This window comes from Haliotis rubra, unplaced genomic scaffold (assembly GCF_003918875.1).
Source record: "Haliotis rubra isolate DU_JTF1 unplaced genomic scaffold, ASM391887v1 Scf309, whole genome shotgun sequence".
Taxonomy (NCBI): Eukaryota; Metazoa; Mollusca; class Gastropoda; order Lepetellida; family Haliotidae; genus Haliotis; species Haliotis rubra.
In genome coordinates this window covers 1-15,129 of record NW_025766979.1, presented here as the reverse complement: position 1 = coordinate 15,129, position 15,129 = coordinate 1, and positions in this window count along the sequence as shown.

Below are 15,129 nucleotides of genomic sequence, written 5' to 3'. Positions count from 1 at the left end.
GGCCTTGCTCCTTACTACTATGATAATCTACTGGAGAAAATGCAAGAACATCGCTTATAATTTGTTGTATCCTTTGTATTAATAGACAACTACAGAAAGAACAAATGGATTTGCTGCTAAGGTTTTGGGACAGTGATAAGAAGATGATAGTAACCAGATATTTTGACTCTGAATTCCTAAGACACACTAGAGCAGATAACTAGTTGGACAACTTCTTGAAGGGGATTTCAAAACTTGATATGTCCCAAATGCTACAGGTGTCAATGGATGGTCCTAACACCAATTGGAAGTTCTATGAAACTTTGATGAAGCAACGTGAAAGCTCATCACCAGACATACCATCACTTCTGTCATTTGGTACCTGTGGACTGCATGTAGTTCATGGAGCATTCAAATGTGGTGCGCAACAGACAAGTTGGAACCTTGACAGTCTTTTAAGATCCATGTATTATTGCTTCAATGAGAGCCCTGCAAGGCGCGAGGACTACCAGACACTGACTGGATCTGCCTAATTTCCCAAGAAATTTTGCAGCACACGCTGGCTGGAGGACATAGATGTAGCTGAGAGAGCTCTTGATATCAGTCCACATCTGAGAAAGTACTTTCAAAAAGTGAAAATGTTACCAAAGAGCCAGATCCCAAAGTGTCAGTCATTCCACAACATGATAAAATATTTACAAGATCCTCTTATTGATGCAAAACTACATTTCTTCATTTCCATAGCCAGGATCTTAAAGCCTTTTCTACAAGATTTCCAAACTGACAAACCAATGATGCCATTTATCTCTCAAGAACTGAAAAACATTCTTCTGTCTATTCTCTCCAAATTTATTAAGAAATCTGTTCTTGGGGAGAAAACTAACTATGAGCTGACTCAAATTGATGTTAGGAAGAAGGAAAACTTGGTTCAAGCCACGAAGGTTGAAACTGGATTCGCTGCAAAGCAAGCGATTACTGAACTCGAAACTTCCAAGAAAGCAAGTGAACTTCAGATATTTACTTTCTTCAATGAATGTGTTCTGTTCCTGCAGGGATTGTCAGTAAAACTCATGGAGGGAAGTCCCTTAAAATATTCTCTGGTCCGTGCACTTTCATCTCTCGACCCACGGTTAATGGTGAATAATCCTGAGAGGGCATGCAAGAAGTTTGAAGCAGTGCTACAGAAGTTGCTTCAGCTGAAATGGCTGGAAGCAGTCAAGTGTGATGATGTTCTGAGAAAGTACAGAAGATGGCTTACTGAGATGGCAAATCATGACAAAGAAAGTTTTCTGTCTTTCAAGCCCAAGTCTGACTGACTTGATACATTCTTCTATAAACATATTGGAGAAGACAAAGACTTTTTTGGAGTTGTGGAATGTAGTAGTCATGCTTCTTGCTTTATCACATGGGCAGGCATGTATTGAAAGAGGATTCTCTGTCAACCAGGATATCATGGAGACAAATAGGAGTGAAATGTCAATCATAGCCATGCGCAGAGTTTTTGATGCTTTAAGTGAATTCAAGGTCAACTTACATGACATGCCTATACCAAAGAAAATGATGCAGTACTGCAGGCAAGCCAGGCATCGTTACTAAACATACTTGGATGCTCAGAAAGCAAACAGAGCTGAAACAGAAAAAGGAAGAAGCTGTGGCGAAAAAGAAAAGAAAACACCCCCTTGAAAATGAAGTGATTCTGTTGCTGAAAGATGCTGATGAACTGGCATTGAATGCTGAAAAGAAAAATAAACTTGAACCAAATCAAATGCTTACAGAACAAAGGTTGGGTAGATCAAAACAGAAATTATTCATCTTCGTGAGGATATTGAGAACCTAGAAAAAAAAAGTTGAAAGAAGAATACTAATGTGATATTTCAAATCTGTCTGCTGCAGCATTTACCTTTTATTGTCCAAACTTACAGTGTCAGCATACCTGGTAATGTCACAAGGCTGTAATTGCTGCAGTTATTGTTTATAAAGTTGTATTGGATGCCTTTTTCTTTAAATCATATTTGCTGCATTTCGTGTGTATTATGTGTTTAAGTTACAGTTGTTTGAAAAGAGGTTTTGTTAAGAAAAGGTTACTTTGAGTCCAAAATACAAAATTGAAGTGGTAATATTACGTGATTTTGTGATAATGAAGAAGTGTGTTCCTAAATGAAACAATTCAGTTAAATCATTACTTTCAAATCTATGCTCTTTGTCAAAAGCCTTTAATATAAAACACAAAGTTTTAAGATAATACATTACTGACATTGTCTAAGAATATATGATGGTTATACTCAAATGTATCTCCTAGTGTTATGTGGCATTGTGGCAGGAGAGTCAAAGAAAAATTTCTTTGTTACAAACATAAATGTTTTGGTAAGTGTGATATATTTACAAAACAAATGCATGTATTTATGATATGTGTGAAGGAAATATCTTAAAAGGGGTGGTTCAGACTGGCTGAAGGGGAGGAAGGAAGCCAGTTTTTACATTTAAATGGTCAGGGAAAAATCTATACTTGTCAGGGAATTTTGGTCTGCCATGCCTGTGGGAACCCTGATGAATGTTTACAGGAAGAAATACATGTTATGGAGGATAGGTCCTTAAATGCGACATTCACAAAATCCAGTTCTAACACGATGCTAAAGATATATAATTTGTGATGTTGACATTAATGGTAACAATGTCTATTCAGTGACTATTTATTGACCCTTCTGAATGAAAAATGCAATTATTTCTGGTTGTATGTTGAAGTCATTAGTGATAATCAAAACGTTACGTAGGTTAGACGAGTTTTGGCGACATGAAAACATCGAGAAAATTTTGATTTGGTACAATGTGGTTAAACTTTTTCTCGAAGAAATTTAACATATTTATCTCCAAGAAATAACATTAATTTTTGACAATTCCAACAACAGCATTGCACCACACCTTATTTACATATAGAAATTGACTGGCGACATTGCATTTTAGTGTCTTGAACATATTACGACTACTGTCTGGCACCGATAGCAAACAGTAGTGAAGCAGATTGTATTTGTTTTCTAGCAAAAGTTAGAGTCCCCCCAATACAGTTTCTTGTTTATTTTTTAGATGTCTATAACCGTGTGTATGCTGGCGATATGGATACACATCAATTGGCACCATTTTTGTGGAATGACTGATTAACAAATTACATGAAATAAAACCTTATATTGGTTTCACCTACTTGGGTTGTCAGATTTGAGGAGGTCATTATGCGACCTGTTAAAAGGTGAAGATCCTCCGTTTTGTATCAATTGTGATGAGAGAGAGTCACAGTCAGGCATCTCCTGCTTGACTGTGTTGAATTCTCCATCATAAGGGATAAATATTTCAATGTTAAAACTGTGGATCTTTTAATACTGTTCATTTTCATTAAATTCTTGCTTTTTGAAAAGAAATTGATTTAATTAAAGAAATTAGATGAATATGTTCTGTAGATAGATGTATTTTAATGATATGTAGATTAGATTAGTAACTTAGATTGTCAGTTGCTGTGCCCACAAAGGGGGTTAAAGTACTGTAAAATAATTGTCCTCCTGAGAGGGTACGTAAGTCCTAAAACACTCAAAGTAAATGTAAACCTACTACCATTTTAATCGTAGAATATATGTTCGTCTAATTTGTGGCTAGATTATCTTAAATTGCTAAATGCTGTAGGGATGAGGTAAATCCAGGTAGGGTCCATGCAGGAAGTAAATGTACTGTAAGTCCCCATGGTCCCCAGTATGGTGATCTTCCTTCAGTTGTTGGCAATACATAGCCTGTTTTACCTTGTATTGTCATCTATAGTTAAACTGTTTTAGATTTAATTACTAGTTTTAATTTCGAATCTGTGATAATCTAGTTATTTTACTGTCCTTCGTTAACAGGTTTTTACAATTTACCATTATTTAATATGTATAAAATTAATTGTTCTCGTCACGATATGGCTGAAATACTGCCGATGTGACGATAAATTTTAACTCACTCACTCACTCACCCATATCTTCGGTTGTGAAAGATTGTTTGTTTAATCAGAAGGAACATTATATTCAAAGGATTATTTCGCTTTTCCTTGGATCCAAATAGCATAATTTGAGGAGTAAGTTTAATCCTTATTCCAGCATCAGACATGAGCTACTCTTCAATTTTTCTCCAAAAAATCACATTAAAATCCCAAAATAGCTAAAAAGTGGTTTCACTAGAATTATTACAATAGCTACACAGTGATGAGTCACTGACTTTTATTTTATGTCAGAAATAATTTGTGCCTAAAATATGGTTAATCATTTTCATTTGCAACCATCTTAATTCTGAACTCAGTGTACATCTAAATGGTATAATGTTGTAAGTTTTCCAATCCGATTCATCAATGTTGGATTCAAGTATGGTTTCGCATTTTAAATTCGAGGCTGAGTTCTTAAATATTGATGGGAGAAGAGTAATGGAAAACAACTTACTACCCTTATCAGAACTTGATAGTTTATTAATGTAGGAAGGTACTATAGGCAGTTCTAATGAGTGAGTGAGTGAGTTAACATTTTAAGTCACATCGGCAATATTTCAGCCGGCACCCATGAAGGGCCACCTCCTCGTGGTGGGTGCTGGGTCACGCTAAGCGCCCTTCAACCCCCCGTTGTGGACCCGGGGGGGATATTTTGGTCCACCAACCTGTTGGCCGTGGGTTGCGCCCCTGTGTCGGTGGAGGACGGGATTCTGGTGGTTGAGGGCACTGGTTCCAGGAACAGTGTTCCTTTGCCCAATACACCACTTCGACCCTTACTTCACCTAGACGGGTGGTTGAATGGGCCCAGTTCAACCAATCGGCTGGTCATGCCATGCCCTGTGCTTTGTATTTGATATTGCACAAATTTGAATTTTGTAAATGATCTTGTTTTGGGTATTGGTAAAATAATTTCAAAAAATATATATTTGTTTAAAATGTCAACATATGTTAAATATGCCTAGAGTCCTATGCCCAGAAGGCGGTGGCTCATGGGCCAATCTGGTGGATTGATCGATTAATTTCAATTAGTCGTCTGCTGGAGTATACCATTTCAGTATCCCCGGTGCTGCCAGTCGGAGACCCACTGGTATATAGCATTGTCCTTGTGATACTCCGTGGAGGGTGGGGAGCTGAGATGGCGAACCTTTTCTAATTAACCATGGCACAACACAAAAAACACAAACGAGCATTGGATGAGTGTTTGTCCTCTGATGAGGATAGCATCACAATTAGATCTTCGGATACATGGAGCAGATTTTTGGTTGTATCTTCAACTGATGGTGAACCGTTGAAATTAAATCCGTTTGCGACATCAAAGGCTATTTATGGCATTGTTGGTGATGTTAAAGCCGTCAAGAAAATTCGATCTGGCTTTCTACTCATTGACTGTAAAACAGCCAAACAATCGGCTACCCTCTTGGCTACAACACAGCTTGTAAATACTGCAGTTTCAGTTTCGCCACACAAGTCTCAACAGTAGTAAAGGAATCCTGAGAGACAGAGATCGCTGGCTTGCTGATATGAGTGAATCTGAGATAGAGGAAGAATTACACAATCAAGGTGTCACTCATGTGAAACGATTTACATTCAAAGAAATGGTGAAACGCTTAAAACAAACACGTACTTGATTTCGTTTTCGCAGCCACAACACCCAAAATCCATCAAAGCAGGATATTGTAATATCGAAGTGGAACAGTATATTCCAAATCCGCTTCGGTGTTACAAATGTCAAAAGTTTGGCCATGGAGCCCAATCTTGCAGAAATCGCACTACCTGCTACAGATGTGGTGAAACAGCTCACGAAGGTTCAGACTGTCAGTCTACTCCAAAATGTGTCAATTGTCTTGGAGAGCATATGTCTTCATCTAAGACATGTCCCATCTGGAAACGCGAATACGAAATAATCAAAATCAAACTTCAAAAAATATATCATACCATGAAGCCAAACTTATATTAAATGCAACCTCCCCTCAAACATCGGGTGGGTTATACTCTTCAGTGGTTTCTCGACCTCCTGCTCACTCTGTTACGTCTGTTGCATGTCAAACGGATATCACCTGGACTAAAACAGACAAACATACAGTCATCACATCAGCTCAACTGTTGACCAGACTAAATCAATCATCAAGCTGTCAGACTGACATACCACAATCAATATCGCCTGCAGTGAAAAATCCATGCCATAAGATAGATCACAGCAAAAATCTGATAGAGTATCAAAGGGCTCACGTGACCCTGTACAGATGTACAATAAATTTCAACTTCTGGAAGACATGGACGTCTCCCTCATCCCCGTGCTCGTACTAGGAGCAGTTCGCCCCGGAAGGGAAAAGTAGATCTCCCGTACTTCCACCCGCTATAACATGAATTCTACCTCCCTAATTCAATGGAATTGCAGAGGGACTTAGGAAGAATTTTAATGAATTACAATTACTAGCTCAAGACTTTCAACCATCAGCATTCAGTTTACAAGAAACATATTTGAAACAAAATGATAAATTTGAGTTGCGTCAGTTCCATTCTTATCATTCTTTTTCACATCCTGGTGACAAAGCCACTGGTGGATCTTCCATTTTGGTGAGACACGGCATTATACATAGCCCTGTTCCTCTCAAAACCAATCTTCAGGCTGTTGCTGTTCGTCTTTCTTTACAAATAACCATTACCCTCTGTTCTTTATATATATCGCCATCTTCAACACTTCACCAGTCTGATCTTCAAGATGTATTTGATCAACTTCCCAAACCCTGTATCATAATGGGTGATCTCAATGGACATAACCCATTATGGGGAAGTACTGATACCAATGCTAAAGGGAAAATTCTTGAAGATTTTATCTCTAGTAATCATTTATGCATATTCAATGACGGCTCTAAAACATATCTACATCCTGCAACTGGAAGATATTCCTCTTTAGATCTGTCACTCACTGATTCAAACGTTTATAATGAATTCGAATGGTCAGTCCATGATGATCTTTGTGGGAGTGACCATTTTCCCACAGTACTTACAGCAATTAACCCTACCGATGATCCACCTTTCACAAGATGGAACTTTTCTAAGGCCAATTGGCCCTTATTTCAGGCCACCTGCCTCGAAGAACTGAAATCAGACCTTTTCATGGATGTTTTGATCCAATTCAATTGTTCTCTGACAAACTAAGACATATAGCTGATGATACTATTCCTAAGTCCTCTGTAAACCCACACATACGTAAGCCATGGTTTAATGACGAATGCAAACAGGCTAGGAAAAGTAGGAAGAAAGCCGAGAAATATTTTCGCAGCCATCCTACAGTACATAACTTAAATAAATGTAAAAATCAGTTATGCTAAGGCTCGCCGAACGTTCAAGCACATTAAGCGTCATACTTGGAAAAATACGTTTCCAAAATAAATTCCCGTACTCCTATGTCAAGGGTATGGAATATGATCCAAAATCAAAGGCAAGGGTTCCAAATCTAGTAGTATTCAGCATCTCAAAGATGATACTGACATACTAACTGAAAAATCTGATATTGCAAACATGTTAGGTGAAACTTTGGCTAAACATTCGTCCTCCTCAAATTATAATCCAAAATTTCAGGTTTATCAAACACAACAAGAAAAGAAAAAAATAAATTTTCAATCTGATAATGGTGAAGATTATAATGAGGTATTTTCACTACATGAACTTCACACTGCTTTATCACAAGCTCATGATACTGCAACAGGACCTGATAATATCCACTACCAACTCTTAAAACACTTGCCTGAATCTTGTCTTGAAACTTTACTTAACATTTTTGACCATATTTGGACAACGGAAAATTTTCCTCCTTCATGGCGAAACGCCATAGTTGTTCCTATCCCAAAGCCTGGCAGGGATCATACAGATCCATCTAATTATCGACCTATTTCCTTAACTAGCTGTGTTTGTAAAACCATGGAGCGAATGGTCAATAATCGCTTAGTTTGGTTTTTAGAAACCAACAATCTAATCACTGATATACAATGTGGTTTCCGTAGAAACCGAAGTACTGTTGACCACTTGGTTCGTTTGGAATCATTTGTTAAAAATTCTTTTATTAAAAAACAACATGCTGTATCCATCTTTTTTGATCTGGAAAAAGCTTATGACACCACTTGGAAGCATGGTATTTTACAAGATTTACATGCTTTTGGGTTGAGAGGTCGCTTGCCTCAATTTATAACTAATTTTTTATCCGACAGACAGTTTCAAGTTCGTGTGGGATCAACCTTGTCAGACTTCTTTAATCAAGACCAAGGTGTTCCACAGGGCAGTATTTTGTCTGTGACTTTATTTAGCATTAAGATAAATAGCCTTTCACAGGTTTTAAGTGATTCAGTTGATGGATCACTATTTGTGGATGATTTTAATGTTTCTTGTAGAGGTAGAAATATGCATACAATAGAGACAATTACAACTTTGTCTCAATAAAATCGACAAATGGTCACTTGAAAACGGGTTTAAATTTTCTATAGCAAAAACTAATTGTATACATTTCTGCAGAAAATATAAACCGCATAAAGATCCAGAATTATTTTTAAATGGCACCCCTATCAAAGTCGTAAAGGAGGCCAAGTTCTTGGGTCTCATTTTCGACTCACATTCTTTTCTGCCACACATTAAATCACTTAAAGCCAAATGCCTAAAGGCACTTGATCTGTTAAAAGTCGTTTCAAATTGTAAGTGGGGGTGGGGATCAAACTACCCTACTGCACCTATACAGATCTCTCATCCGGTCGAAACTTGATTATGGCTCCATCGTTTATGGTGGAGCCTGTAAAAGCTTTAATCTCAAAATACTTGATTCAATTCATCACCAGGGTCTGAGACTATGTCTTGGGTCTTTCAGAACTTCTCCTATTGACAGTCTGTACGTTGAGGCTGATGAACCATCTCTTAGCCAACGCCGTATAAAATTATCCTTACAGTATATAACCAAATTATATTCTCACGAGTCTAACCCTGCATTTAACTGTGTTTTCATCCTCTTTATGAGGATCTCTACAATAAAAGACTTCTCTTGTTCCGCCTCTGGGACTAAGAGTCAAACCTTTCATTTCTGCTGCTGGTATTGAGCTAGACAAGATATCTTCTTCCCGTCTGTTTTCTTCTCCTCCTTGGCAGTTAGTTAGACCAGAAGTTGACCTTACACTAACAACATTTAAAAATCGGAAACAAACGAATTACAATATAATCAAGAATATAATCAATTAAAAGCTAAATATAATACCTACAAATCCTTATTTACAGATGGGTCCAAGGATGGTGGCGCGGTTGCTTGTGCCACTGTCATTGGATCCAGAACAATATCTTCTCGATTACCAAATAACAGTTCAATTTTCACAGCAGAAGCTCACGCTATATTAACAGCTCTTAGATATATCAATAACCACCGTAAATATAAACAATACATCATCTTTTCTGATTCTCTTTCGTGTCTTCAGGCTATTAAAATCTTTCTTGTAAACATCCACTTTTATTAGAAATTATTGAATTGTACAATGAGCTTGCTACTGGCCAATGCGACATCGTCTTTTGTTGGTTACCAAGCCACGTTGGCATTTCTGGGAATACTATGGCTGATCTTGCTGCTAAGGCAGCACTCAACAAATCTGTGACACCACTTCTTATTCCCTACTCTGATTACAAAGCTAGCATTAGAACTTACATCCGTGATCTGATGCAGAAGAAGTGGGACACCCAAGTAGGTATTAACAAATTACATGAAATAAAACCTTATATTGGTTACACTCATTTGGGTTGTCAGTCCAGATTTGAGGAGGTCATTATGCGACGATGTCGCATTGGCCATACAAAGGTATACTCACAAATACTTGTTGAAGGTGAAGATCCTCCGTTTTGTATCCCTTGTGATGAGAGAGTCACAGTCAAGCATATCCTGCTTGACTGTGTCGAAATCTCCATCATAAAGGGATACCTATTTCAATGTTAAAACTGTTAAGGATCTTTTTAACACTGTTCATGTTCATTTAATTCTTGGTTTTTTAAAAGAAATTGATTTTATTAATGAATTTTGATTAATATGTTCTGTAGATAGATGTATTTTAAAGCTACGTAGTTTAGATTAGCAACTTAGATTGTCAGTGGCTGTACCCTCAAAGGGGGTTAAAGTATTGTAAAATTATTGTCCTCCGGAGAGGGTACGTAAGTCCCAATACATTCGAAGTGGATTTAAACCTACTACCATTTTAATCGTAGAATGTCTGTTCGTTTAATTTGTGGCTAGATTTTCTAAAATTGCTAATAGCTGAAGGGATGGTGTAAATCCAGCTAGGGTCCATGCAGGAAGCAAATGTACTGTAAGTCCCCATGGTCTCTAGTATGGTGATCTACCTTCAGCTGTTGGCGATATATAGCCTATTTTTATATTGTGTTGTCACCTATAGTTCAAATATTTTAGATTTAATTACTAGTTTTACATGTCTAACTGTGATATTCTAGTTGTTTTACTGTCCTTCGTCGGCAGGTTTTTATGATATAGATATATTTTGTTTCAATATCAAATGTTCTCGTCACGATATGGCTGAAATATTGCCGATGTGACGTTAAATCTTAACTCACTCTTGAGTGCTGCCTTAGCAGCAAAATCGGCCATTGTGTTACCAGAGATTCCTACATGACTGGGTAACCAACAAAAGACAATGTCGCATTGGCCAGTAGCAAGATCATTATATAATTCAACGATTTCAATTAAAAGTGGATGTTGAGAAGACACATTTTTAATAGCCTGAAGGCAAGAAAGAGAATCTGAAAATATTATGTATTGTTTATATTGACGTTTTTTATTCATATATTTAAGAGCTGTTAGTATTGCATTAGCTTCCGCTGTGAAAATAGAGCTGTTGTCAGGTAATCTAGAAGATATTGTTTTTGATCCAATAACAGTGGCACAAGCCACTGCGCCACCATCCTTGGACCCATCTGTAAATAAGGACTTGTATGTATTATATTTACTTTTTATTTGAATATATTCCTGTTTATATTGTAATTCATTAGTTTCTGATTTCTTAAAATTTGTCAGAGTTAGGTCAACTTCAGGCCTCACCAGTTGCCAAGGAGGAGAAGAAAGAAGACGCGAAGGAGCTATATTTTCCAGCGCAATGCCGGCAGCAGAAATAAATGGCTTAATTCTGTGCCCAAGAGGCGGAACTAGCGAAGACTTTTTGTTATACAGATCCTCATAAAGAGGATTAAAAACACAGTTATATGCCGGGTTAGACTCACTAGAATATAGTTTTGTGATATATTGTAACGATAATTTTATACGGCGTTGTTTGAGATGGCTCATCAGCCTCTACGGAAAGACTGCTTTCCCCATTAGGAGAAGTTCGGAAAGATCCAACACAAGAAAGTCTGAGACCTTGGTGATGAACAGAATCTAATAATTTAAGATTGAAGCTTTGCAAGCGCCCACCATAAATGATGGAACCATAATCGAGTTTCTAGAACGGACGAGTTATCTGTATAAGTGAAGAAGGGTTGACTGGTCCCCTCCCCACTTGGAGTTTGAAACTACCTTCTTATTGTAAATCGAGGTGCCCTCAGACATTTGGCTCTCAGAGATTTAATATGTGGTAAGAAAGTAAGATGTTGGTCAAATATTATTCCCAGAAATTTAGCCTCCTTTACAATTTTTGGTTGAGAGCCTGCTAGATGCAATTCTGGTCTCTGTGCAGCTTATATTTCCGGACAGAAATGAATGCAATTAGTTTTAGTTTTGAAAACTTAAAACCATTTCTGTTCCTGACCAATCATTAATTTTTATTAAGGCATAACTCGCAATTGTCTCTCTCAATCGTGTCATATTTTACCTCGACCGATGACACATTAAAATCATCAACAAATAATGAACCATCAATGGATTCATTTAAAACTCTTAGATAAAGTTGTCGTTTATTTTCGATACTGAATAACGTTACAGATAATATGCTACCTTGTGGTACACCTTGGTCTTGATCATACATATCAGACATGGTGGAACCCACACGTACCTGGAACTGCCGATCTGTTAAAAACTGAGATATAAATTAAGAGACAAACGGCCTCTCAATCCCATTTCATGAAGATCTTTTAAAATTCCATACTTCCAGGTCGTATCATACGCTTTCTAAATCGAAAAATATTGATACAGCATGTTATTTTTGGATGATAGCATCCCTTTACGAACGTTTCCAGTCTAACTAAATGGTCTATGGTAATTTCGATTTTTCAAAACCACACTGAATATTTGTTATATGATTATTTGTTTCCAGGTACCATACCAGTCGGTTATTGACCATTCTCTCCATGGTTTACATAAACAGGCTGGTAAGAGATATTGGCCTATATAATTAGAAGGATCTGTATTGATCCCGGCCGGAGTTTAGGTATATAGAATGACGACAGCATTCCGCCATGAAGAAGGAAATTCCCAGTAGTCCATATATTGTCAAACATACATGAAGTAGCACTTCAAGACATGAGTATCAGGTAAATGTTTTAACAGTTGATAATGAATAGTATCACCCCCTGTTGCTGTATCGTGTGTGCTTGCCCTAAAGCAGTGTGCAATTCATGTAAGGAGAAAGGCTCATTATAGTCCTCACCGTTAGCAGAATTAAAATTAAGTTTCTTTCTTTCTTCCTGGTCTTTAAATTTCTGAAATTATGGTGTGTAATTTGATGAGGAGGAATGTTTGGCTAAAGATTCCAAAGTTTGTTTTGCGATATCTGCTGTATCTGTAAGTAATGTGTTACCCTCCTTTAGATGGTGAACACGAGATCCGGAACCTTTTCCTTTAATTTTTGTATCATATTCCAAACCTTGGACATTGGAGTTCTGGAATTGATTTTAGATACATATTTGTCCCAGGATTGGCGTTTAGATTGTTTGAAGGTGCGTCGGGCTTTAGAATTTGATATCTTAAATTTGTTTCAGTTGTGGACGGTGGGTGATTGCGAAAATATTTTTCTGCCTTTCTTCCTTGCTTTTCTAAAAGCTTGTTTACATACGTCAGTATACCATGGTTTTCGTATATGTGGATTTGTAGAGGATTTAGGAATAGTTTCATTTGTAATTTTCAGTAATCCTTCTGAAAAGATCTGAATCCGGGTCAGAAGTATTAAAATTAATTCAGGTGTAATTGTCCGTTGAAATAATGTCTCACATAAAGACCAATTTGCCTTTGTAAAATAATATCTGGATGAAGGTGGGGTGGGGTATCAGCTGGATGAACGAGTGAAAGTAAAGTTGGAAAATGGTCACTTCCACAAAGGTCATGATGAACTGACCATTCGAACTCATTGAGCAGTCCAGAATCTGTCAGCGACAAATCAAGTGAGGAGTATGTGCCTGTTGCAGGGTGTAAATATGTATGTGAATCATCATTAGAAATACATAAATCATTATTGGTAATAAAATCCTCTAGGACCTTGCCCTTAGAGTTTGTGTGGAGACCACCCCAGAGCGGATTGTGGCCATTCAGATCACCCATGATGACACATGGTTTAGGTAATTGATCATATAATGACTGAAGATCAGACTGCCGAAGAAGGAAAAGAAGGTGGAACATACAAAGAGCAATGCAATGTAAACACCATATTTAATGTAATTCGAATGGCAACAGCCTGAAGATTACTGTTCAGTTTGACAGGGCTGTGTATCACTCCCCTCCCTCACCAAGATAGAAGAACCTCCAGTGGCCTTATCGCCAGGGAGGAGAAAACAATGATATGGAGTTGTACTGAGGTAAGTTAAGTTTGTCTGTCTGCTTTAGATATGTTTCCTGGAGACAGAAAGCTGATGGTTTGTAGTCTTAGGTCAGCAATTGTAAAATCATTAAAAATTCGTTTTAAATCCCTCTGCAATTCCACTGAATCAAACGTTGTGAACTATTCATCTCTTTGGCGGATTGACTGAGATCTGGTTCGCCCATTTCTTTTAGGCGATAAACTTGTTGTCCTGCGATGGATGCTTTCCGAAACGTCCATCTCTTCCAGTGATCCAAACTTCTTGTGAAGTTGTATAGATCATTTGATCCTTTAGGAATCCTTTTGATGAGACAATGAGTCTAGTTTTGCCTTGCTCAACTATTCCTTTCTTTCCTAGATTGTAATTTTGTTGAGGAGTCATATTGTGATCCTGACCTTTGAGATGGTGTCACAGAAGTAGTTTGTGAAGAAATCTGTTCAGCTGGGAAGGGATCCGCAGTCTGAGTAAAAGAATCAGATGGACAGTGGGGTTCAGGATTAACAGAATTAATCCATGTCAAATCTGTTTGACACTGAACTGTTGCTGAGGAAACTGTCGGAGTTTTGGTAACAGAAGCATACGTTTCAGTCTGATCTGTAGATACCACAATTTCTTTAAGTTTCCAGTAAAAGAAACCATTCTTTTGTACCATTTTATTTTTACTTATTTCCATTTCTTTTTCCATACTGGGCAGGCTCTTTACTGGATGACGAGTGTGCTCCGGAACAATTCTGGCACTTTTTTAACATCAGCTCGTTACAATCTTCTGTAACGTGAGAAGTTTAGCTTCACTGATGTACCACACGTGATCTCTATTTTGCAGGAATTAGATCCATGACCAAACTTCAGATTATTTAAAGCATCTCAATGGGTTAGGTATGTACATTCGTAACATGTACGCCGCTGTAAATACCCTGCCTTTAACTGGATTTTGGTGCCGTTGAGATGAAAAGGAAAATAAATATGTGTTTGTTTCGAACGTTTCAATGCCTTGTCGCCTGGTAAATCTTTTCACAAATGTAACCCCTTGATCATGCATTTCTGAAACTATATCCAACTCTGACATGTCATCAAAGCAGTCGATCACGATCTCTTATGATGCCTTTGCTGGTGTTCAAGGATCTGTGAGGAGATACCGGACACAGAAATTCCAACAAATTCCTCTACTGACATTAGGTTTGTGGCTTTGATGTCGCTTTCAAGTACATTCAATTAAAATAGAACCAGTCCCTCAAACGTTTGATAGTTTTGACATCAAGCACCCGCAATCCTTCCATAAATAACTTTGCAACCGCAAATGGTTCAATTTGATTGGTGTCTGATTAGGTGCTTCCTATCACCAAGAATCGTAGCCAATACTCCACTGGTTTTGTTATATGGTTCACATCGTTCTC